Source organism: Vicugna pacos, unplaced genomic scaffold (assembly GCF_048564905.1).
Source record: "Vicugna pacos unplaced genomic scaffold, VicPac4 scaffold_19, whole genome shotgun sequence".
Taxonomy (NCBI): Eukaryota; Metazoa; Chordata; class Mammalia; order Artiodactyla; family Camelidae; genus Vicugna; species Vicugna pacos.
Genome location: NW_027328740.1, coordinates 7,652,402 through 7,674,905, shown reverse-complemented (window position 1 = coordinate 7,674,905; position 22,504 = coordinate 7,652,402). Strand labels below are relative to the sequence as shown.

The 22,504-nt window shown below is 42.7% G+C and overlaps 1 long non-coding RNA gene across 1 annotated transcript in view; it reads left to right on the top strand.

Annotated features, from left to right (window-relative positions):
- LOC140693235 (uncharacterized) overlaps positions 1 to 22,256 on the top strand; it is a 55,906-nt gene extending 33,650 nt beyond the window's left edge. The window contains exon 19 of the long non-coding RNA XR_012068959.1: positions 22,009 to 22,256. This is a non-coding gene — a long non-coding RNA (uncharacterized lncRNA). The remainder of the gene's footprint in view (positions 1 to 22,008) is intronic.
- The last annotated feature ends 248 nt before the right edge of the window (positions 22,257 to 22,504 follow it).

The window sequence follows — 22,504 nt, the reverse complement described above, 5'->3', positions numbered from 1 at the left end:
TCCATACTGTCATTTATTTCTCCTTTATTTTTCTGTAGTTCATTTCTAGTTTCATGGTATTGTGGTCAGAAAAAGTTGCTTCAAATATTTTCTATCTTCTTCAAATTGTTAATACTTCTTTTGTGACAAAGTATATGATCTATCCTAGAAAATGTGGTATGTGCACTTGAGAAGAATGTATGTTCTATTTTAGGGAAATATAATGTTCTGAAAATATTACCCAAGACAAATTGTTCTATTGTATCATTTAATTTCTATGTTGTCTTATTAATTTTATGTATGGAATATCTGTCCAGTGATGTTAATGGATTGTTAAAGTCTTCTACTGTGATTGTGTTCCGATCAAATTTTCCCTTTTTATCTGTTAGTATTTTCTTGTTATCTGTTATGTATTTAGGTGCTCCTATGTTGTGTTCATATATGTTAATGAGTGAAATATCTTCATCTATGACTCCTGTAATCATTATAAAATATCCTTCTTAATCTTTCTTTATAATCTTTGTTTTAAAGTCTATTTTATTTGAAATCACTGTTGATATTCCTGCTTTCTGGTCATTTCCATTTGTGTGGAATATCTTTTTCAATCCTCTCACTTTCAATCTATGTGTGTCCTTCTCCCTAACGTGGGTTTCTTCTATACAGCGTATTGTAGATACTTGCTTTATTATCCACTCTGCACTCTATGTCCTTTGATTAAAGCATTTAGTCCACTGACATTTATATTAATTATTGATAGAAATGTGTTTATTACACTTTGAACTTTGTTTTGCAGTTCATTTTGTATTTCCTCTTTGTTCCTTACTTTTTCTTTTTGTGGTTTGATAATTTTCCTTTTTATTATCTTGGTGTCTTTTTAGTTTTGTGACTCTATTGTAACTTTTTGGCTTGTGGTTAACCTACTTTGTACATATATTAACCCATTACTATATCTGTTTGTTTTAAACAGATAGTAATATAAGCTCAAACCCATCCTACCAAGAACAAAAAAGAGAGAGAGACAGAGAGAAAGAGAGAGAGAGAGAAACCTGTATATTTTCTTGCTCGCCTCTCCCACCCTTAATGATTTAGATGCCCTCTTTTATGATTTCATGTTTATTCTGTTGTAATTCATTGTAGCAATCACCTTTCCAATTATGGTTTTCTCCTTTTTGTAGCATCCTGCTTCTTTTCTATTTAGAGTAGGTCTTTCAATATTTCCTTTAGCATAGGTTTAGTGTTGCTAACTTCTTTTAGTTTTTGCTTGTCTGTGAAGTTCTTTATCTCTCCTTCTATTCTAAAGGATACCCTTGCTGGATAAAGTATCCTAGGCTGCATCATTTTTTCATTCAGGACTTTGAATATACCTTGCTTCTCCCTTCTGGCCTTTACTGTTTTTGTAGAGAAATCAGCTGAAAGTCTTATGGGGGTTCCCTTGTATCTCATTCTTTGTTTTTCTCTTGCTGCCTTTAGAATCATTTCCCATTCTCAACCCTGGTCATCCTGATTGTAATATGTCTTGGTGTGGGTCTGTTTGGGTCCTCCTTGTTTGGGACGCTCTGTGTTTCCTGTACTTGGATATCTGATTCCTTCTTTAGGTTTGGGAAGTTTTCAGTCATGATTCCTTCAAATATCTTTTCAATCTCCTTTGTTCTTTCTTCTCCTTCTGAGACCCCCATTATGAGTAGGTTGGCATGCTTTATGTTATTCCATAGGTCCCTTATATTGCTTTCATTGGTTTTTATTTGTTGTCTCTCAGCTGTTTTGTTGTCCTGTCTTCTAAGTCACATATTCATTCCTCTCAATTATCCAGCCTACATTTTACATCCTTTACCTCAACTCTCATCTCAGCAAATGAGTTTTCCAATTTTCACTGGCTCCTCTTTAGAGTTTCAATTTCGTTATTTGACATATTCTCTGTCTCTATACACAATCTCTTTTAGTTTCTTCAGTACTTTGATCACTCCTTTTTTGAAATCATCTAGTAGACTATCAATGTCTATTTCATTGATTGTTCTTTCAGGGGGTTTATCTTGTTCTTTTAATTGAGACAGGTTGCTCTGCTTTTTTATCTTGCTTATATCTCTCTGGCACTATGGCTTATGGAGTATCAATTATCTACTGTGGTCTTTTAAGAGTTTACTTATTTATATAAAATGGATGCAGAAATAAAACTAAGCACAAAGAAATTAGTTTTAAAAGCAGTATAATCAATAACAGAAGAACATATTGAAACAAGATAACAATTGAGTTGGGATGAATTTTTAAAATATTAAAGGAAGAAAAAATATTTGACAACAGAGTATAATCACAACAGAAGAAAAAAAACAAGGATAAAAATGAAATTAGACAAATTGAAAGATAATAATAAAAGTATTTTAAAAGAAAATTTTAAAAGGGATTAAAAATAGAAATATAAAAATTATTTAAGAAGTAACATTTAAAAAGTAAAAGAAAATGGAACAGAAAAAGAAAAGAGTATGTTCCCATGGAGATTGTGTGCCCTTAGTAATTTTATCAAGAGGTCCTTCTTAAATATGTGTGGTTACCAAGTCTTACTTCTGTGCCTTTTGTCTGTTATCCCTTTGGTTAATGATGTGGCCATTAACCTGTTAACCAGAGCCTACCCTGGCTATTGAATGGGGACTCCTCTTTGTTTTGTGGTTGTCACAGCTCCTGCCCTTGCCTTGCTTCATGAACTCAGCTCGTTGTTTCCAGAGACCCTCTGGTCACACCCTTGGTCTGTGCTGCTCCCAGTGCCTGTAGGTAGACATGTCACATCTCCTCCCAGTGCTGCATCTTGGTGCTGCACTCCTGCATGGTAGGTGGGCAGGTTGTGCCCCTTCCCAATGCCATGTCCAGGTGCAGCAGTCCTCCACAATAGTTGGGTTGGTTGCTCCCATATTCAGTGCAACTCCCCACTCCACATCTGTTCCACACTCTGTGGGTGGGCTTGAGGCAAATGGCCACACCAGCCCTAGTCCCTGCTCTTTGCCAGAACTTTGCTCCTTGTTCATTTGTCTTAGAGGTGTGAGTTCGTAGAGGCACCAGGACAGAAACTTCCTATATGTCTGGGGATGTAAACAAGTCTCAGTCTCACCTATGAGGTTGCAGAACTGCCAGGTACATATTCAGGTTTCAACCCCATGTCTGCCTGGGTGGGTATGATGGCTGTGGCTGAGCCTCATCTCTCTTATTCTGAGAAATCACCAGTTATGTTGCCATGAGTCAGCAGAAACAAAGGACGAAACACCCCTTCCCCCAGGCAAGCCAGCAATATTGCTTTGCTTTATTTTTTTTCTTATTTTATGGGAGGCCCAGGCTGTTCTGACCTGTATACAATCCAAGCAGATGTCCACAGCACACTGCAGTCCCCCAGGGTTACCTATGTACAGTCATCCAGAGTCTGCCTGGATCCAGCAGCCTGTCCCTTCCCATCCCTGATTCACTTCTAGGTTTGGGGGTTGTTGTCACACTTTGTGCCCATTTAACTTAATTCTGTCAGTCAAGGGTGGTTCTGTACACATCTGGGCCTCAGAGGTTCCCTGTCCATCCTGCTGACCTCTCCATTGGAAAGAGGGAGACCCAGTCAACCAGCACTATCCCTCCTTTGCTGCTCCCTCTTCAAAGGACCAACCCAAGCCATTTTGCATTTTCTTCCTTCTTTTTTCCTTTTCTCCTACCAGATTGGTGGCACATTTTGTCTTTTGAAGATGGCAATGTTTTATCAAAGTTCAGCAGATGTCCTGAGTGGATGGGTGTGTCTGTGAATGTCAGTCTTGGTGAATTTATTGGAGAGGATAAGATACAAGCATCCTTCTACTCCACTATCTTGGCCTTTCTGCAAGAATATACACTCTTAATAATTATGTCATAAGGTTATTTTTAACTATGGGTGGTTGCCAAGTCTTCCTTCCACGCCTTTTGCCTGTTATCCCCTTTGTTGGTGGTGTGGCTGGTGTTCTGGTGGCCTGAATCTGCCCTGGCTATTGAGCAGGAGCTCCTTTTTTTCCTGTGGTTGTCACACTCCTGCCCATATCCTGCTGTGAAAACTCCACTTGCTGGTTCCAGAGGCCGTCTAGTCGTGCCCCTGGTCTGTGTTCCAGCATCTGTAAATGGTTGGTCTGCACCCCCCACCAGATGCCTGGTCCCAGGACCACACTTGTGCAAGGTAGTTGGCAGGTAGCTCCCCTGCCGCATTAGGTCCATGCTTTGTAGGTGGACTCAGAGGAAACAGCTGCACTAGCCCTCACCCCTGCTCTGTTCCAGAACACTGCTTCTTGTGCATTTGTCTTAGAAGAGCCAACTCAGAGAGGCATCGGTGTGTAATGGTCCCTTCTTCTTGGGACTGTAAACAAATCTCATTCCCACCTATGAGGTTGTGGAGCCCCTAGGTAGGGATTTGGGTTTTGACCCCTCCTCTATCTGGGAACCATGCACCAGAAAATATAGTGGCTATGGCTGAGCCTTGACTCTCTTCTCCCAAGAAGTCTCCAATAATGGCACTGTGGGTCTGCGGACACAAAGGCTATGGCTACCCTTCCCCCCAGGGCACACCAGCAGTGTTTTCTGCCTTTTTTTTTTATTTTATGGGGGACCCAGGCTGTTCTGTATACTCTCCCAGCCATGGCACACAGAACATTGCAGTCCCCCAAGGTTTCCTCTGTAGAGTCAGCCCGAGTCCTCTGCTCAACTCAGGCAGGCTGTCCCATCCCACACCTGCTGGTTCGCATCTAGGGCTGGGGATCGTTGGGACCCTTTGTGCCCCATTAACTTAGTTCTGTCAGTCAAAGTCTATTCTATACAGATCTGAGCCTCTGAGGTTCCATCTCCATCCTGCTGAACTGGCCATTGGAGTTGGAGAGACCCAGTGTATTAATGCTATTCCTCCTTTGCAGCTCCCTCCCCATTGGAATGGTCCAGAACTATTTTCCTTTTTCTCCTTTTCTCCTGTTCTCCCACCAGATTTGTGGAAAATTTTATCTTTTGAAGAAGCCAATATTCTGTCAAAGTTCAGCAGGTGTTCTGGGTGGCGGGTGTGTCTGTTGATGTCACTCTTGGTGAATTTGTGGGAGAGGGTGAGCTCTGAGCATCCTTTTTACTCCACCATCTTTCCTCCTCCTTCACTCTTTTTCTTTTGATTGGAACATTTAGTCCATTGACATTTATAGTAGCTATTTTATAGATGTGGGTTTATTGCTATTTTGAAATTTGTTTTCCAGTTGATTTTGGTAATTATTTGTTTCTTTCTTTTAATTATTTTTATTTTTGTGGTTTGATAAATTCCTTTTCTATTAGCTTGGTTTCCTTTTGGGTTTTATGACTCTATTATATACTTCTGATTTGTGGTTATCTTGTCATTCAAGTATGGTAACCTCTTACTTCATCTGTTTGGTTTTAGTTGATAGTCATGTGGGCTCAAGTGCATCCTAATAAGAAAGAAGACAAAGAGAAAAAAGAAAAAAAAGAGAAAAAAATATATATTCTCTTGCTCTCCTCTTCCACCTTTCATGATTTTGCTATTCTCTCTTTCTTGTTTGCCTTCTTGTTTTCTTTATTGACTTACTGACTTATTTATATCCTCATGTTTTCCCTTGCAACTCACTGTATTTATCGCATTTCCAATTATGGTTTCTTAATTTCTATAGCTTCCTGTTTATTTTTTATTTAGATTAGAACTTTCAAATTGTTTTTTAGCATAGATTTAGTACTGCTGAATTCTTTTAGTTTTTGCTTGTCTGTGAAAATCTTTCTCTCTTTCTGTTCTAAAGGATAGTCTTTCTAGATAGAATATCCTAGTTTGCAGCCTTTTTCTTATTCAGGACTTTGAATACATCTTGCCACTCCCTTCTGGCCAGAAGATTTTAGGTAGTGAAATCTGCTGAATGCTTATGGGACTCCCTTGTAACAAACACTTTGTTTTTCTCTCACTGCCTTTAGAATATTTTATTTTACTTTAACCATTTTAACTATAATATGTCTTGGTGTAGGTCTGTTTGGTTTCTCCTTGTTTGGGACCCTGTGTGCCTCCTGTAGTTAGATAATTCTTTCCTTCTTAAGGTTTGGAAAGTTTTCAGTCATGATTTCTTTAACTAACTTTTCAATCCCCCTTTCACTTTCTTCTCCTTCTGGGACTCACCATTATGCATAGGCTGGCACACTTTATATTATCTTGCTTTAATTGGTTTTTATTGACTTTTCTGTCTGCTGTTCTTTTTGGGTTATTTCTTTTATCTTGTCTCCTAAGCCATTTATTCATTCCTCTGCATTATCTAGTCTTCTTTTGATTGCCTGTAGTTGAATTTTCTATTTTTAACTAGCTCTTCTTTATAGTTTAAATTTTCTTTTTAAAGTTTTCTGTCTCTATTGATAGTCTCTTTTATTTCTTTCAGTGAGTTGATCATTTCCTTTTTGAAGTCTAGTAGACTATCAAAGTCTATTTTACTGATTGTTCTTTCAGGGGATTTCTCTTGTTCTTTTAATTGAAAGTGGTTCCTCGGCTTCTTTATTTTACTTATATTTCTCTGGCTCTATGCATTTCTTTTAGACCCGTTTCTGAGCTGTGATATGTAGTAGGCAGGGTTGGAGCAATTCAGTTGTGAAGAAGAATAGGCAGAAGATGTTCACTGGGGAGTTCTCTCTGTGGTGTTGCCTGTCACTTGTTATGCAGACTTACAAAGTACTATTTGTTGATGTTGGCTTTATCCCTGCCTTAGCTATGGGAATGTCAGCCACCTACTCTGGTGCCCCTCAGGTTCTGAGCCCCAGGAAACATCAGTGCAGATCCAGCAGTGTCAGTCCCTTGGACCTGCCTTAGCAAGTGTGCAGTCACACACATGAATTTGTGGTCCACTACAGGTTCAGCTCAAACCCTAATCCCGCACCCACATATGGAACCATAAACCACCCTGTTGTAAATACCCTCACTGGCCACCCTTCTTGAGTCAGAACTCCACTCACTGCCTGTAAGTCTCAGAGGTGTGGATCCACAAAGTGACCAGATACAGCAAATCCACCCTCTCTGCCTGGGGCTGTAAACAAATCTCATTCCTGCCTGTGAAGTTGCAATGGCACAGGGTATGGAGTCAACATTCAGCTCTGCCTTTGTGCAGAAGTGTTGCCTATCACCAAGCCCCATTTCTCTTCTCATGAGAACACACCAACAATGGAGCCAAGTGGAGAAAGTGACTTTGGCACAGCTGTGTTTCATTCCTCCCCCATTATACCAACATCGGTGCTTTTTTATGAGAGTTTCAGTCTGTTCTGTTCCACACACACACACACAGCCAGAGCTCACACTGCCCTCTAGTTTCCTGAGGCTGCCTGTCTGCAGTGTGACCCAGCCCTCTGCCTGGGCTCTTCACTGACTCCAGTAGCCAGTTCTGGCTCATCCCTTCTAGCTCATGTCTAGGGCTGGTCATCACAGGGACCCTCTGTGTCAGTTTTCTCCAGTTCTGCCTGCCATGCAGTTGCCACTGTCTCCTCCAAACCTTGGAAGCTCTGCTTCTTTCCTAGCTGATCTCCCAGCTACAGAGGTTGTGTCCCAGTGTGAGTGTGCCTTTCTTCCTATGCTACTCTTTCCCTGCAGGATCAGTTCTGCACTGAATTTTTCTTTTCTCTTTTTATTCCTTACCATATTTTGTGAGAATCTTCCTGTATTTCAAAATAAAAGACACTCTACCAGAGTTCAGGAGGTTTCTGTGCAATTCAATGTTTTTGTAGATGTAATTCTTTGCGTATTTGTGGGAGAGGTCAAGCTGTGAGTGTGTCTACTCTGCCATTTTGGCTCCTTCAAATTTTAAAATAGGGCTAGGTCTTTCTTAATTACTCTTAACAAGCTGTTGTAGTTTTCAGCGTACATGTCTTGTAATTTTTCCTTGCCTCTATTGGATGCTGATTCAGAACATACACAACCTTCTGGAGAAACCTGGCCCACCCTGCCATTTACTGCCAAATAGCTGGCCTGTGTCTGAGTCACCAAAAAGTTTTGTTCTTTATCTGATTCTTAATTCTTTAGAATTTATCATTTTACTCTCATAAATGCTGATTGTACTTGTAACAAATATTTTAAAATAAAAATAATAAACTTTATTCTATAGATGAAATATGAATGAATCTCAAGTAACATATGCTTTTAATACCTTAGAATTAGTAAAGCAATATAGATACATTATAAACGCTTGAAATGTTGCCTAAAGGAAAAGTGCAGAGATTTGCAAATCCCACTCCCAGAAGTGACCGTCATTAATGGTTTGGTGAACATCTCTCAGTCTCTATCTCTCTCATTCTCTCTGCCTCTGTCTCTCACACACCACAAGATTCATTTACATCTATGATGATTTGACACATATGTGGTCATAGAGATGGCATCTTGGATGTAGATGATGGATTAACAGGCATCCAAACTGAGGGCTTCCTTGACATCAGGTAAAGACCTAGCACTCATTTTTCCAGCTGCGCAACAATCATTCCTCCATCTGAACCAGAACTGATGAATCCCACCCCCTCTCCATGAACATTAGTGTTGCTTCCATTTCCCTAGTAGTTTAAACAGGACTGTGATGAACATCCTTGAAAAGACATCTTTGAACAATTGTGCAAGAATTTTAGTATGATCAACGGTAAGCATTAGCACTGCTCGAAAAGTGGTGCACTTGTGGAACTGTGATGCATCCTGCATACTGTTCTCCCAGAGAGGAGAGTCTGCTCACTCTTCCCTCCAGGGGATCTACTGTGGCCTCTGTCTCCTCATGTTGTCACTAGAGCTGGTTGTCACCAGGCTAAAGGCCTGCCAGTGTGATGTTGACCAATGCTGTCTCCGAAGTGTGAACATCTTGCATTCTCACTTGAGAGGTCGAGCATCTCTAATATACACTGGCCACCTGCATTGCCTCTTGTTGGAATTGCATGTGTTTGTTCTGTTTCTGTTTAGAACACAGTGTTTCAAGATATTTTTGGACCACAGGGATGTGAAACCTTTCTCTGACTTTAGGTTATGAAAAATGATATTTCCATGTTGTGGTTTGTCTTTCATGGATTTTGATTATTATTTTTTTTTATTTTGTTAGGTTATGTTTTGCCACAGGAAGAGCTAAGCATCTCCCTCCTGGCTCTGGTTTCACACATAGAATAGCAGTGCCTATCTCGAGATTATGCACATAGTTTCTAAAAATATTCATTTTGTATATCTCATATTTAATCCACCTGGATTTCCCTTTGAAATAACCAAAATGCTACTTCAAGTAAAATAAAAAACACCAATCCCTTGTTAAAATATGAGAGCAGACACAAACAGCCATCTTTTGTATGATTTCATTGATAGGGAACATCCAGTGTAGGGAAAGACACACAGAGAGAAAGAGGATTAGGGCTTGTCAGGGGTTGGGGGAGGGAGAAAAGAGAATGTGTGCTTTGGATACGGGGTTTTATTTTGAGGAAAGAAACAGTCTGAAACTAGACAGTGACGATGGTTACACAGCATTGTGAATGCACTTAATGCTCCTGAATTGCACAATTTAAAATGGAAAAACATCTAAATTTTATTATGGTAAACTTAAAACATAAAAATAGATGGTACTCTAAATGACATGAAAGAAAACAAGGAAATGACAGAAAAAAGAAACAAAAATGATGCCAGGAGAAGGGAAGTAAAGTTCGGGTCTGAGAGTGGGTTGATTCTTAGAATTAGATGACAGTGTTGGTGGTTGCAGAGACATCTCAGCCCGTAGGGGTGGTGATGCCTGAATTGGCTCTGGGTCTCATAGAAGTATGTGTGTAGGTGCAGGGGGAGCTACAAAATCAGGCTCAGGGTCTCCCTGCAGGACTGGTAATGTAACCTGGTTCTAGGTCTCCTGTAGGGCTAGTCTTACAGTCTGCAAAGCTGGTGGGATGTGACACGGTCCTGTGTGTTTTGCAGGTGCAGGCTCGGGTTCCCCAGCAGGGTTGTTAGAATGGGACACAGTCCTGGGTCTCCTGAAGGAGCCAGCTCAGGATCTCATGCAAGACCAGGCTCAGGGTATCCTTGTAATGCTTGTGGAATGAGACCCCATCATTTTTCTCCTGCAGCAGCAGATTCAGGGTGTCCCTGCAAGGTTTTGCAATTTCACCCTGCTCTATAACTCCTGCAGGAGCAGGCTTGGACTGTCCCTGCTGGGTTGTTGGAATATGACCCATCTCTGATTCTCTTTCAGAAGCAGGCTCAGGGTCCCCCTACAGGGCTAGTCGATTTTGTTCCAGTCTTAGGTCCTTTGCAGGTGCAGGACTGGGGTCTCCCTTCAGGGCTGGTGAAATGTGACTCAGCTGTTGGTCTCTTGCAGAAACAGGAAGAGTTTCTCCCTGCAAGACTTGTGGAATGAGACCCATTGCTGAGTCTCTTACAGGAGCATGCTCGGGGTCTACATGCAGGGCTAGTGGAATTGGACCTGGCTAATGGTGTCCCTGCAGTGCTGCTGGAATTGTTCCAATTCTTGGGTGTCTTGAAGGTGTAGGCTCTAAGTCTCCCTGCATTGCTAGTGAAATGTGACCCAGTTGTGGTTCTCCTGAAGGGACAGTCTCAGGGTTTCCCTGCAGGGCTGGTGGATGGGACATAGTCCTGGGTCTCCTGGAGGAGCAGGCTCATGTTGCAACATGACAAATCTCAGGTTCTCCTGCAGGAGTAGGCTTGGGGCCTTCCTGAAGGGCTAGTGGAATTGGACATGGCTCATGGTCTCCCTGCAGTGCCATTGGAATTGGTCCAATTCTTGGGTCTTTTGAAGGTGTAGGTTGCAGGCTGATAAATTACCTGTAGGGCTGGTGGAATGTGACATGGCTCTTAGTCTAATGCTAGAGCTGATTCAGGGTCTTTCCACAGGGTTGGTAGAATTGGTCCCAGGCCTGGGTCTCCTACATGTACAGGCTTTGGTATCCCTGTAGGGCTTGTGGAATGTGACTGGGTTTCTGTTTCCTGCAGGGGCAGGCTCAGAGTCTCCTTGCAGTGTTGCTGGAATGGCACATGGTTCTGAGTTTCCTGCAACAGCAGGCTTATGTCCTTCCTGCATGGCTAGTTGAATATGACTCAGACCTTGGTCACTTGCAGGAGCAGGCTAGTTTTCTCACTGCTGGGATGGTGGAATCAGACCCTGTCCTGAGTCTTCTGCAGAAGCAGCTCCAGGTCTTCCTGCAGGGCTGTTGGAACATGACCCATCACTGGTTCTGCTTCAGGAGTAGGCACAGAGTCTCCTTGCAAGGATAGTGTAATTGGACCCAGCTCAGGGGTCACTACAGGGCTGATGAAATGTGTCCTGGCTCTGTGGTTCCTGCAAGTGTAGATTCTGTGTCTCCCTTCAGGGTTGGTTTAGTGGGACCCATTCCTGGGTCTCCTGTAGTAGTAGGCTCAGAGTCTCCCTGCAGGGCTGGTGGAATGGGCCCCTTCTCTAGGTCACCTGCCAGAACAGATTTGGACTCTGCCTTCAGGCTGGTGGAATTGGGCCTGTTCTTGCATCTCCTGCAGGAGCAGGCCTTGGTTCTTCCTGGAAGAATACTGTAATATGACCCATCTCTGGTTCTCTTGCAGGAGAAGCTCATGGTCTCCCTAGAAGGTTAGCAGAATTTGTCCCATTCCTTGGTCCAAGGCTCAGGGTATCCCTGCAAGGTTGGTGGGATGGGACATAGTCCTGTGTCTCCTGCAGTAGCAGGTTCTGTTCTCTTTGCAGGGCTGGTGGAATGTGACTCCACCCTGTGGTTCTTTTGCAGATGCAGGCTCAGGGACCCCACCAGAACTGATGGCTCTTAGTCTCCTATGGGAGCAGGTGAGGGATTCCCTGGAGAGCTGTTGGAATTGGTCCCAGTCCTGGGTCTCTTACAATTGCAGGCTCAGTGTCTCCCTGGAGGGTTTGTTGAATATGACTTGGCTGTGGGTATGCTGCAGGAGCAAGCTCAGTGTTTCCATGCAGGGTTGGTGGAATGGGATCTAGTTCTGGCTCTCCTGCAGGAGGAGGCTGGGGTTCTCCCTGGAGAGGCTGATGGAATTGGACTGGGATGTCTGTCTCCTGCAGGAGCAAGCCTATGGATTACCTGCAGAGCTGGTAGAATGTCACACAACTCTTGTTCTTCTGCAGGAGCTGGCTCATATTCTCTGTGAATGGCTTGGTCTCCCCCAGGAGCAGGTTTGTAGTCTCACTACAGGGCTGGTGTTATGTGACCCGCACTGTGTTTTCTGCAGATGCAGTCTTAGTGTTTGACTGCAGGTTTGGTGGAATAGGACTAAGTTCTGGGTTTCCTGGAGTAGCAGGCTCACGGTCTCCCTTCTGGGGTATTGGAATGTGACCCAGTCATGTGTTTCCTGCCGAAGTGGCCTCAGGATATCCCTGCAGGGCTGTTGGAATTGTACCTCACTGTGTATCACCTGCAGGATAAGGTTTGTGCTCTCCCAGCAAGGCTGGCGTATTTGGACCTATTCCTGGGTCTCCTGCAGAAGCAGGCTTTCAGTCTTCCTGCAGGGCTTCTGGAATATGACATATCTCTAATTTTCCTGCAGGATCAGGCTTGTGGGTCACCCAGCAAGGCTAGTGGAATTGGACCCACTTCAAGGTCTTAGTGCATGATTGATGGAATGGGACCCAGTCCTGGGTCTCCTGCAGGAATTGGCTCAGAGTCTTCCTGCAGGACTGGTGAAATTGGACCAATTCCTGAGTCTCCTGCAGGAGGAGGCCCTGCATCTTCCTGGAGGGATGGTGGAAAATGACAGAGATCTGTTTCTCCTGCAGGAACAGGCTCAAGGTCTCCCTACAAGGCTAGTGTAATTGGACACATTCCTGGATCCATTGCAAGTGAAGGCATGATGGTCTTCCTACGCAGCTGGTGGAATGTGATTCGGCTCTCAGTCTCCTGCAGGAGTAGGCTTAGGGTCTCCTTGAAAGATTGGTGAAATGGGACACAGTGCTGTGTCTCCTGCAGTAGCAGGCTCAGGTTCTCCCTACAGTATTGGTAAAATTGGACCTGGATCTAATTCTCCTGCAGTAGCAGACTGAGGTTATACCTGCATGGCTGGTTTAGTGTGAAGGAACAGCAAGTCTTAATACATTGGCCCACTCCTGGGAAAAGGATAAACAGGGCTTGGTGCATGGTCTCTTGTATTGTCTGAAAAAGACCCTTGAGATGTGTTGATTCTGATGACCTCTTCCAAGTACTTGAACACTTTTAGAATCTCTGCCCATTCATCTTGTTTACACTGAAGGAATCTGCCTTTCATCAGTTCTTGGAATAGAGATCAACACAAAAGGAAAGAGGGAAGAAAAAAATACCAATCTATCTGTTGAGAAATCAGCTGAAGACATTAAAAAGTTCTCTTGCAATACACTTGTTTCTATTTTGGTGCAATTAGAATCATTTCCTTATTATCAATTTTTGCCATTTAAATTAGAATATATATTGTTGTAGGCCTACTGGGGTTCGTTATGCTTGGACGCTCTGTGCTTGTTGTGTTGAGATAGCCGGTTCTATATTTGGTTTAAGAAAATTTCAGTCTGATTTCTTCAAATACCTTTTCAAACCATTTGTCTTTATTCTTTTCCATGTGGGATAACTATGAGTCATACACTGGTATGTTTTCTCTTATCCCAGATTTCATTTGCATTGCTTGCATTGGTTTTCACTAGCTTTTCTATGTCGTGTTCTGACTGAGTGATTGCGGTTATCCTGTTTTCTAAGTCATTTATTTGTTCCTGTGCATTATCTAGTCCGATTTGGACTGTCTTTCGCTTAGCTATTCTCACCATTGAGTTTTCTGATTATATTTGGCTCATCTAAAGTGTTTCTTTTTCCATTTATACTAGCCTGCATTTGTATTCATAGACTCAAGATTTCCTTCAATGTTTTTATGTCCTCCCTTTTCAAGTCATGTTCTAGTAAATTTTGGGGGTCTAATACATTGGATGTTCTTTCAGGAGACTCCTGTTTTTTGAAAATTTGGAATAGTTGTTTTAACTTTATTATATCTCTCTATCGCTATGGGTTAAGGATTATCAGTTATCTATTATAGACTTGAACGGCTTTTGTAAGTGAAATCATTTCTGTGCACATTTAGTTTTAATGCTGTGAGGATTGTTTTTGGTATGTAATGATGCCATGCATTCCTTCTGTGTCTGTTTCCTGTTATATCTATGATTGCTACTGCGGTTTTTGTTGTGGTGAATATAACCTATTCTAGTAAAGTTAGCAGAGTGTCATTTTGGTTAAATGTTTATCATAGCTCTGACAGTGCTGGGACTACTAATTTTTGCTGGAATAGAGGTTTCCAAATGGTTTCTGGGCTGCAGGCTGGATATGTGGAGAGGGAATTGTTCCAATACACACTCATGAAAGTGCATTCGTCCTCACTGTTGCCACGGAAAAGTCAAAATTTTATAGTGGGTTCCCTCAGGTTCTCTGCAAACAAAAATAAAAGTGGAAACAAATCTAATGATGTCATGCATTAGAACCTGCTGAAACAATCCTGCAGTGCCACAATTGGGTCCTTAGTGTAGTACTGGGTCAGCACCACAACTATAGTTGCATTAGCATGTGGTAGGCAAGGTTGCTGGAAAGGCTTCAAATTCTCCTATTTTTCATCAGATCTCTGCTCCAAGAACTTTTGTCAATAAGGCATGGGAACTCAAAGGCAAGCATGGAGCATTTCAAAAACCTCTGCTTTGGACAATAAGAAATTTCAATCCTGCCTATGAAAGTTGCAGATCTTTTGGCTATAGAATCTTATTTCAACACTAAATTGCCCTGGATTCTAGAAACCAGATAAAGATGGCTCTGATTGAGACCATTTCTCCTTTATGGAGAAAATGAGCAATTATACTGTGGATGTGAAAAGACTGTGACAAAGTCCCTGGGTTACTAAGCTAATCCACAACACATATGCCAGCAGATTTAATATTAAGAGAGGACCCAGGCAGATCTGTTCTCTAGATAGTACCAACCACAGCCCAAAACAATCTCCAAACCCCTGGGAATAAATTTGTGCCATCAGCCACACCCCTAACACAGATTCCACAGGCACTCCTAGCTCAAAATTGGCAGATGGAGTATTGGTCTGGGAATCAATTGCAGAGAAATTTTGTGATTATTGCTTTCAGTTATGTCAATCAAACGTCCACTATGCACTCTTTTAACCCTCTGCGCATCGTCTTCCATCTTAAATGACCTGTCCACTTTAGAGTGTGCATCCCAGTAAAACACAGTTTCCCCTTTACTGCTCCTTCACCAAAGGTCAGGTCCTGCACTGATTTCCATTCTCTACTTTGCCTTCTACTCTTTCCAGGTTATGTGAGAATTCTTTCTGACTTTTGAAGTAAGAGATGTTTGGCCATTATTCAGCAGGGATCCTGAGCCAAGGGCCGGGAGAGTGGATGTTTATCTTGCTGTATACATGGGAGAGAGTGAGCGAAGTTTGCACTGGTACTCTGCCAGTTTGGCATGGATAAATTAACACAATTTAGACATAACTCACAGACACTTGATCCTTATTTAGCAATATTTCTCTATATCAATGGTGGAAGGATGTGATCGAAGACTCCAGGTCTGACAATGTGTACATACCTCCATTGCAGACTTTCAAATAGTTAACAGAATTGAATTACATACTATGGGAAGTGTATCAAAATAAAGATAGTTTTAGAAATATACTAAATCTAACTACAAGACAGAGTTGCCATATTTAGGTATCAGCTTGAAATACCCAAATAAGAAAAATACACAGAAAATATTAGTTAGCAGCCAAAATTCATGAAGGAGGCAGGTCAACACTTTTCTCTTGGTGCTTCCAACACTAAGAAAAACAATGAAATAATTCTTAGAATCATTAACAACCACAACCATGGGTTTCCATTGTTCATGTGGTGCCCTTTCCTAATAATGGCACATACTGGTCAATGTTGGCGATTCAAGGGGCAACATTACTATTTAGGAAAGCACAAAGAAACCCAAACAATGTATTTTTATATAGGCTTGGTTTCAATAGCACTTAGAGACATTATAGATACGAGAACACTGCAAAAGTTTTGCTAGGCTATTGAGAATCATGTGCTCTTCTATGAAAGATGAGAATGTTTAATCATCCAATTATGTTGAGAAACACAATTAAACCTGACAAATATGGCAACCACATATTTGCACCCGGTACATGCCTGAAGGGAAAAATGGTCCACAAAAAATGTGTCACTACATATCTATGCCAACAATTACACTTCATTTCAATAACAGAATTATAATAGTTACAAATACTGTTTTGAAAAACTGAGGATAAATAAATATTCAAATTCAGGCAAAGAATCCACTCACTTACAAAACACCCTTCACACCAAAGTACATATAACCCCAGCATGATCTGAACCTGGGGGAAGATCATCATTTCACAGTGTGAGCTAAGAATTCAAACCAACCTATTTTAGTCCATAGTAGTTGACCATGGAGGAGTTCACTGTTGTGCACAGAATGTGAAGGTGGAGGAACTCTGAATCTAGGAGGGTCTTCCTGTGCTCCTACTGGCTTCAATGCAGTTCAAGGGCTGATTCTCTGAAATGTATAACTGAGTGAAGGGGAGGGAAAAGCAAGTGCTTGAGAGCAAGGAACAACCCTGGGAAAAGGCTTAGCAGGGCTTGGTGCTTGGTCGTCTGAGTGGTTTGTAAATGCCCCGTGGAACGTTTGGAATTTCAAGACATCTTCGAAGAACATGAGAGCTTCTATCATTTCTATCTTCTCTTATGTTTTGGATGGAAGAAATCTTGGACACGTACTTGGAGCAGAGAATTAAGTACCTTCCTCAAGTGCACGTTCACATTCCACATGTTAATGACAGTATCAACGAGGCTCAATATGTCCATGAATGTCTTCCAAGCTTGGTATTCTCTACAGCTGTTTCCATGCCAGTATTATTCATTGTAGCAGAACAAATCTCATCAATGAGATCGCATCTCTCCTCAATCCGTGCAGATATATTTTCTGCCAGATTCACTTCGTGTCTCCTATAAAGTCAAATTCTAAAGGATTGGGCAATTCTGAAAGTACCTCGGAGAATCACCAGTGAGATGATGACAGGCATTTCTTCCACTGTCTGCTCTTAAAGTTTCTGAAACTGACCCGTGAACACAGGCCATAGGGCAGCAACAGTATCTCGAACTTACACAGCTTCCCGGACCAAAGACTTAAGCCAAGCTCCACAGAGGGAGGCAGAACCTCCATCACACTGATCCACCCACAGAACTCTGCCCGGTTACCTAGGATCCACCAGCCACAACAAGCCTCACGGTACACAACAATATTCCACCTGGAATCCAACAGGTAACTGCCATCCACAATGGCTGCTGCATCTTGTCAGTGTTGGGGGAGGGGCTGCATCCGACGAGAGGTTCCTAAGGTAAATGTGATTCTACCCACTAGCATCCCATGGGCCTTTCTTCTTCCCTCTTTCTTTGGTCCAGATCTGTATGCACAGTACCAATGGAGGGAAGTGTGTCCATTTTCAGTTGATGGTTTCACACGTCTTTAAACTTTCTAACAGTTCACAGCACACAGAGACCCAATAAAGGAAACTTATGTTCCTATAATATCCGTACACCCGGAACACATATCCGTCGGTTGATTTCTGCTGAAACACCCGCACTCTCAGGACATGGATCCATTTGTTTCATGGGGGCTGAAATTCCTAGAAATGAAACCAACCCCAATGTGCACTTTACTGTCTGTCTTTTTTGCCCTTAGTACACTATTGCAGAGCTAATTGTTTTTGTTATAGGCTTATGCCATTTCTTCTCTACGTAGGGAAGAATATGGCATTCATTCTTCCTGTTGGAAGACATGCAAGTCTATATCACGGACTAGGACTCTATTTTCTTCCAAATAGGCATTTGGGTTAGGTCACGATATGCTCTTAAGAATCAATATTTACGAATATGAATGCACGCCTCTGATTTCCAAATACAAGTGTGTTGAGTACATGCAAGCCGCTATACTGGGTCGATGCGTGCTGAATGATCCTTGACATCACCTTGAGTATTTTCTTTTGAATACTCATGGTTCCTTTGGTATATGTCAGCCAACCATACACAGTTGGTGCTTGTTTGTTTGTTTGTTTGAATCTTTGTTGGTCTACATACCGTTAGTTTTGCAAAAACATCAGGCCATGAATTTCTCGGTTCGCTTCAGAGAGTCATATAAGCTGATTCACTTAAGATAGTGCTTCCAATCACCAATGATTTCCTGCTTCCCTCTCCCAACTTTAGGGTTTTGATGTCCTCCTTGCATTCTTCTTGTTTCTTCTTTGCTACTCATGCTCTTTTTGCATTTCCAATAAAGGTCTCTTCTTTCCACTTCACCTTGCTGATATTTTATTCAGGGTAGATTTCTCAACCATTTTTGTAGGATAAGATTTGAACTGCTGAATTCTTTTAAGATTTGCCGGTCTGTGGAATTCTCTAGTTTTGCCGTTATTAGAAATGGCGGTCATGTGTCATAGGCTACCCTAGATGGCAGCATTTTCCCATTCAGGATGTGAATTATGTCCTGGCACTCCTCCCTGTCCTGCAATATTGCTGCCGAGATATCAGCTGAAACCTCTCTGGAGGTTCCATTGTGACTATGTCGTTTCCTCCAGGTGCATTTTAAATCAATGGGATATTCGTGAACTTTGTTGATTTGAATCATACCGCTGCTGGTAGGTCTACAGGGATTCCACCTCCTTTGGACGCTGTGTACCTCCTGAATTTGCATAGATGACTCTTTCTTGGCTTTCAGCAAGTTTCAGTCTGATATTCCTACAGATAAGTTCTCAGACATTTTTTGTTTCTTTATCTCTTGCTTTTCCATCTGGGACTCTAATGAATTCTAGTCTTTCATGCCCTGTCTTAACCCAGGATTCAACACCAATGTTTTCATTGGTTTGCACTTGCTTTCCTATGTGTGCTTCTGACCGAGGGATTTCTGTTCCCCTGTGTTCACAGTCATTCACGCGTCCCTCTGCATTATCTAGTCTGCTAAGGACTGAATTTTAGCCCTGATATATTCACATCCATTGAGTTTTCTGATATACTTTGGCTCGTCTTCAGACATTATTTTCCCCTTTCCTGGTATTATGCCTTTTGTGATTCTGAGACTCTGTTGTTCTTCAGTGATTTCCTGACCTCCATTTTCAACACTTGGTCTGGATAGCGTTTTGCAGTCTAGTTGTTTGAAAGCTTATCTTTTGGGCCTTCAATATCTTTGGAACTGAAAATGGTACTTATTGTTTCTTTTACTGTACTTCTTCAAATCTACTGATAACGTAATATCAAGTATCTAATGTAGTCTTCTAGGGCTTTGTTAAGTGAAAATTTTAGACACTTGGCTCGACGCAATTCCATGAGATTTCTGTGAGGACAATTTCTCCTAGACATTGATGCCATATTCTGTTCCTGTGTGTGTTGTCTGGTCTATCTCCAATTGCTGGTGTTGCCTTTGTTGTGATGAACACCCCATACTATTTCGATTAGGATAACATCATTTTGATTATGCTTATCTCAGAAATCTGAAAGAGCACAGGACACTTCCTCTGGTGGAAATGGAGCTTCTAAAGGTTCTCAGCTCTGCATTCTACTCTATGTTATTTTGGAGTGTTTCCAGAAGAGCAGAGTGTGAGTGCGCTTGTGCTTTGTAGTGCCACGGGAATGTCCCACTGAAACCAGTTCTTCCAAGAGCTTCTCTGTCTACAGAAACACCAGTGGAAGCATATCTATGGATGTCACACATCAGGGCCTGCTGGAATGATCCCGCAGCCCGAACTTGGTGTCCTCGCTGCCGAACCGTGCCGGTGCCATCCAAAATGTAGCATCCGCTTTTGAGCGATAAACTGAAGGAAATCCTTCTTCTTCTCACGCTGTGGTCTTGGACCACACTTCCTTGTCCTCTCATACTTGTGGTACGGGTGCACGAAGGCAACCACAGAGCTGTTGCACATCCTGTGCCTCAAACCAAACCATAATCACAGCCCAGGTTTTGAATGTAGCAGATCCTAAGGCTTTTCATTCTGAATTCAAACCCAAGGCTCCCTGGATCCCTCAGACCCGATGCACAATATCACTGATTCAGCCCCACACATGCTCTATTGGCAAAATGCCAAATTGGTCTCTGGTCCTGCAGATGCACTGAGTGTGGCCATGGGACAGATCGATAATTTCAACTGCGCGCGCCAGGGTGGTTGCTTGCTCATTGGGGTCGCAGGTCGGTTTGCTCTCTTGATAGGACCCACCACATCCCACAACGCACTCCAGATCCCTGAGACTCAGCGTGTGCCATCATCCGTAGCCCTATCCCTCCCTGAACGCTGCCTCTGCTACCTCAAATTTGGCAGCTCGGAGCTTGGTCTCAGAATCAACTGTGGGGATATTTTGCACTGGATTCTTTGCGTTCTGTCAGCCAAGCATCTGCTGTGCACTCTTCTAACACTCAGCGCATCACCTTCAGTCCCATGTCTCCTGTCCGCTTGAGAGTGTGCGTCCAAGTTAAAGAGAGTTTCACCTTTACTGCTCCATCAACAGGGCTCAGACCATGCACTGGTATCCATTCCCTGCTTTTCCTTCTCCTGCTTCGAGGTGTTCTGAGGCCTCATCCTGTCTTTGGAAGTAACAGACCTCTCTTCGGCAAGTGTCCTGTGCCAAGGGCTGGGTGAGTGGATGTTTCCATTGCTGTGTTCATGGGAGCGAGTGAGCGCAGGTTGCACTGCTTCTCTGTCAACTGGGCATCGATGAATCAACACTTTCCAGATACATTTCACAGAAATGTGATTTTTTATTTATCTCTTTGTTTCTATACAGCCGTGGTGGGAGGGATTGTCCGAAGACTCCAGTTTTGACATTGTGTTGATATCTCATTTGCAGTCTTTAAAAATTTAATAGAATTAAAATACATGTTTTGGGAGTTATACGAAAATGAAGTTAGTTTCTGTAACATACTAAATCGACCTAGAAGCCAGACTTGTCAATTTTGGTAACATTTTGTCAGCTCTAAGGAAAACATAGACAGATAGAATGCAAACTAGTAGTCCGAACTGTTAAAGGGGTCATGTCAACTCTTTACTGTTGAAGCCTCCGAAACCAACAGGAACCATGAAATAACTAATGGAAACATGAAATAACCCCTAAGCTTGGATTCACTTGTGCATGTGGTGCCCTTTACTCCCGAAGACACCTACTGGTCAATGTTGGCATTTCAAGGTGTAACATCCCTCTCAAGGAAAATACAAGAGGAAACGAACTAAATATATACATTTAGCTTTGAATCCAAAGAACCTAGAGGCATTATAGCTATGAGAACCCTGCTGCAGCTATGCTAGGCTACTGAGAACCAGGTGTTCTTCTATCAGTGATGAGAACGCTTAATCATCCGATCATGTTGGGTAAAGCACTTGAATGCAACCAAGTCTGCACCCCCATGATCGATTGCCCCCGGGGGCTTGACTCAATTGAAAGACGGTCCACATAAGCTGTGTCTTTCATGTCATTGGCGACTTTTACAGTTCCGTTCACTATCTGACTTCTAATATGTACCTAGACTGTCTTGAAAAACGGAGGCCTAATACAGATTCAAGTTCAGTCAAAGATTCCCCTCACTTACCACACTCCCTTCACCCCAGAGAAGACATGAACCCAGCATTTGCTGAATCTAGCGGAAGGCCATCGTTTCTTTGTGGGAGCTAAGTATTCAATTCCTATCTATTTCATACGAGAGTATTTGACCTTTATGGGGTTCCCTGTTCACAGAGGATGAAGCTAGAGGAACTCTGATTCTAGGAGGGGCTTGCTCTTCTCTTACTGGCTTCATTGCAGCTCAGGTACTGATCCCTCAAAATGGATGCCTGAGTGGAGGGGAGGGAAGAGCAAGTGCTTGATAGCTAGGCCCAAAGCTGGGAAAAGGCTTACCTGGGCTTGGGGCACTTTGATCTGAATGTCTTGGAATTGCCCCTTGGGTCGTGTGGATTATCTGACCTCTTTCAAGAACATGAGCGTTTTTATCATCTCTGCCATCTCTTCTCTTTAGACGTCAGAGATCTTGGACCCGTTCTTGGAGCAGAGAATTGAGGAACTTCCTCCAGTCCACGGTGGCCCTCCGTATGTTTCTGCTAGTATCAGCGAGGTTCAATATGTCTCATGAATGCCTTTCGAGCCTGCTATCCTCTACAGCTGTCTCCAGGCCAGTATTCTCTATTGTAGCAGAACATCTCTCATCAATGTGTTCGCATCTCTCCTCAATCCGTGCAGCCATATTTTCGGCCAGCTTCTCTTCGTGTCTCCCATAAAGTCGACTTCAACAGGACTGGGCAAGTCTGAAAGGACCTCGGAGCCTCTCCAGTAAGCTGAAGACAGGCAGATCTTCCACTGTCTGCCCTTTCAGGTTCTGGAAACTGACCCGTGAACTCAGGTCTTTGGGCAGCAGCAGTATCTCGAACTGACACAGCTTCCCGGACCAAAGACCTAAGCCAAGCTCCACAGAGGGCGGCAGCCCCTCCATCGCACTGATCCACCCACAGAACTCT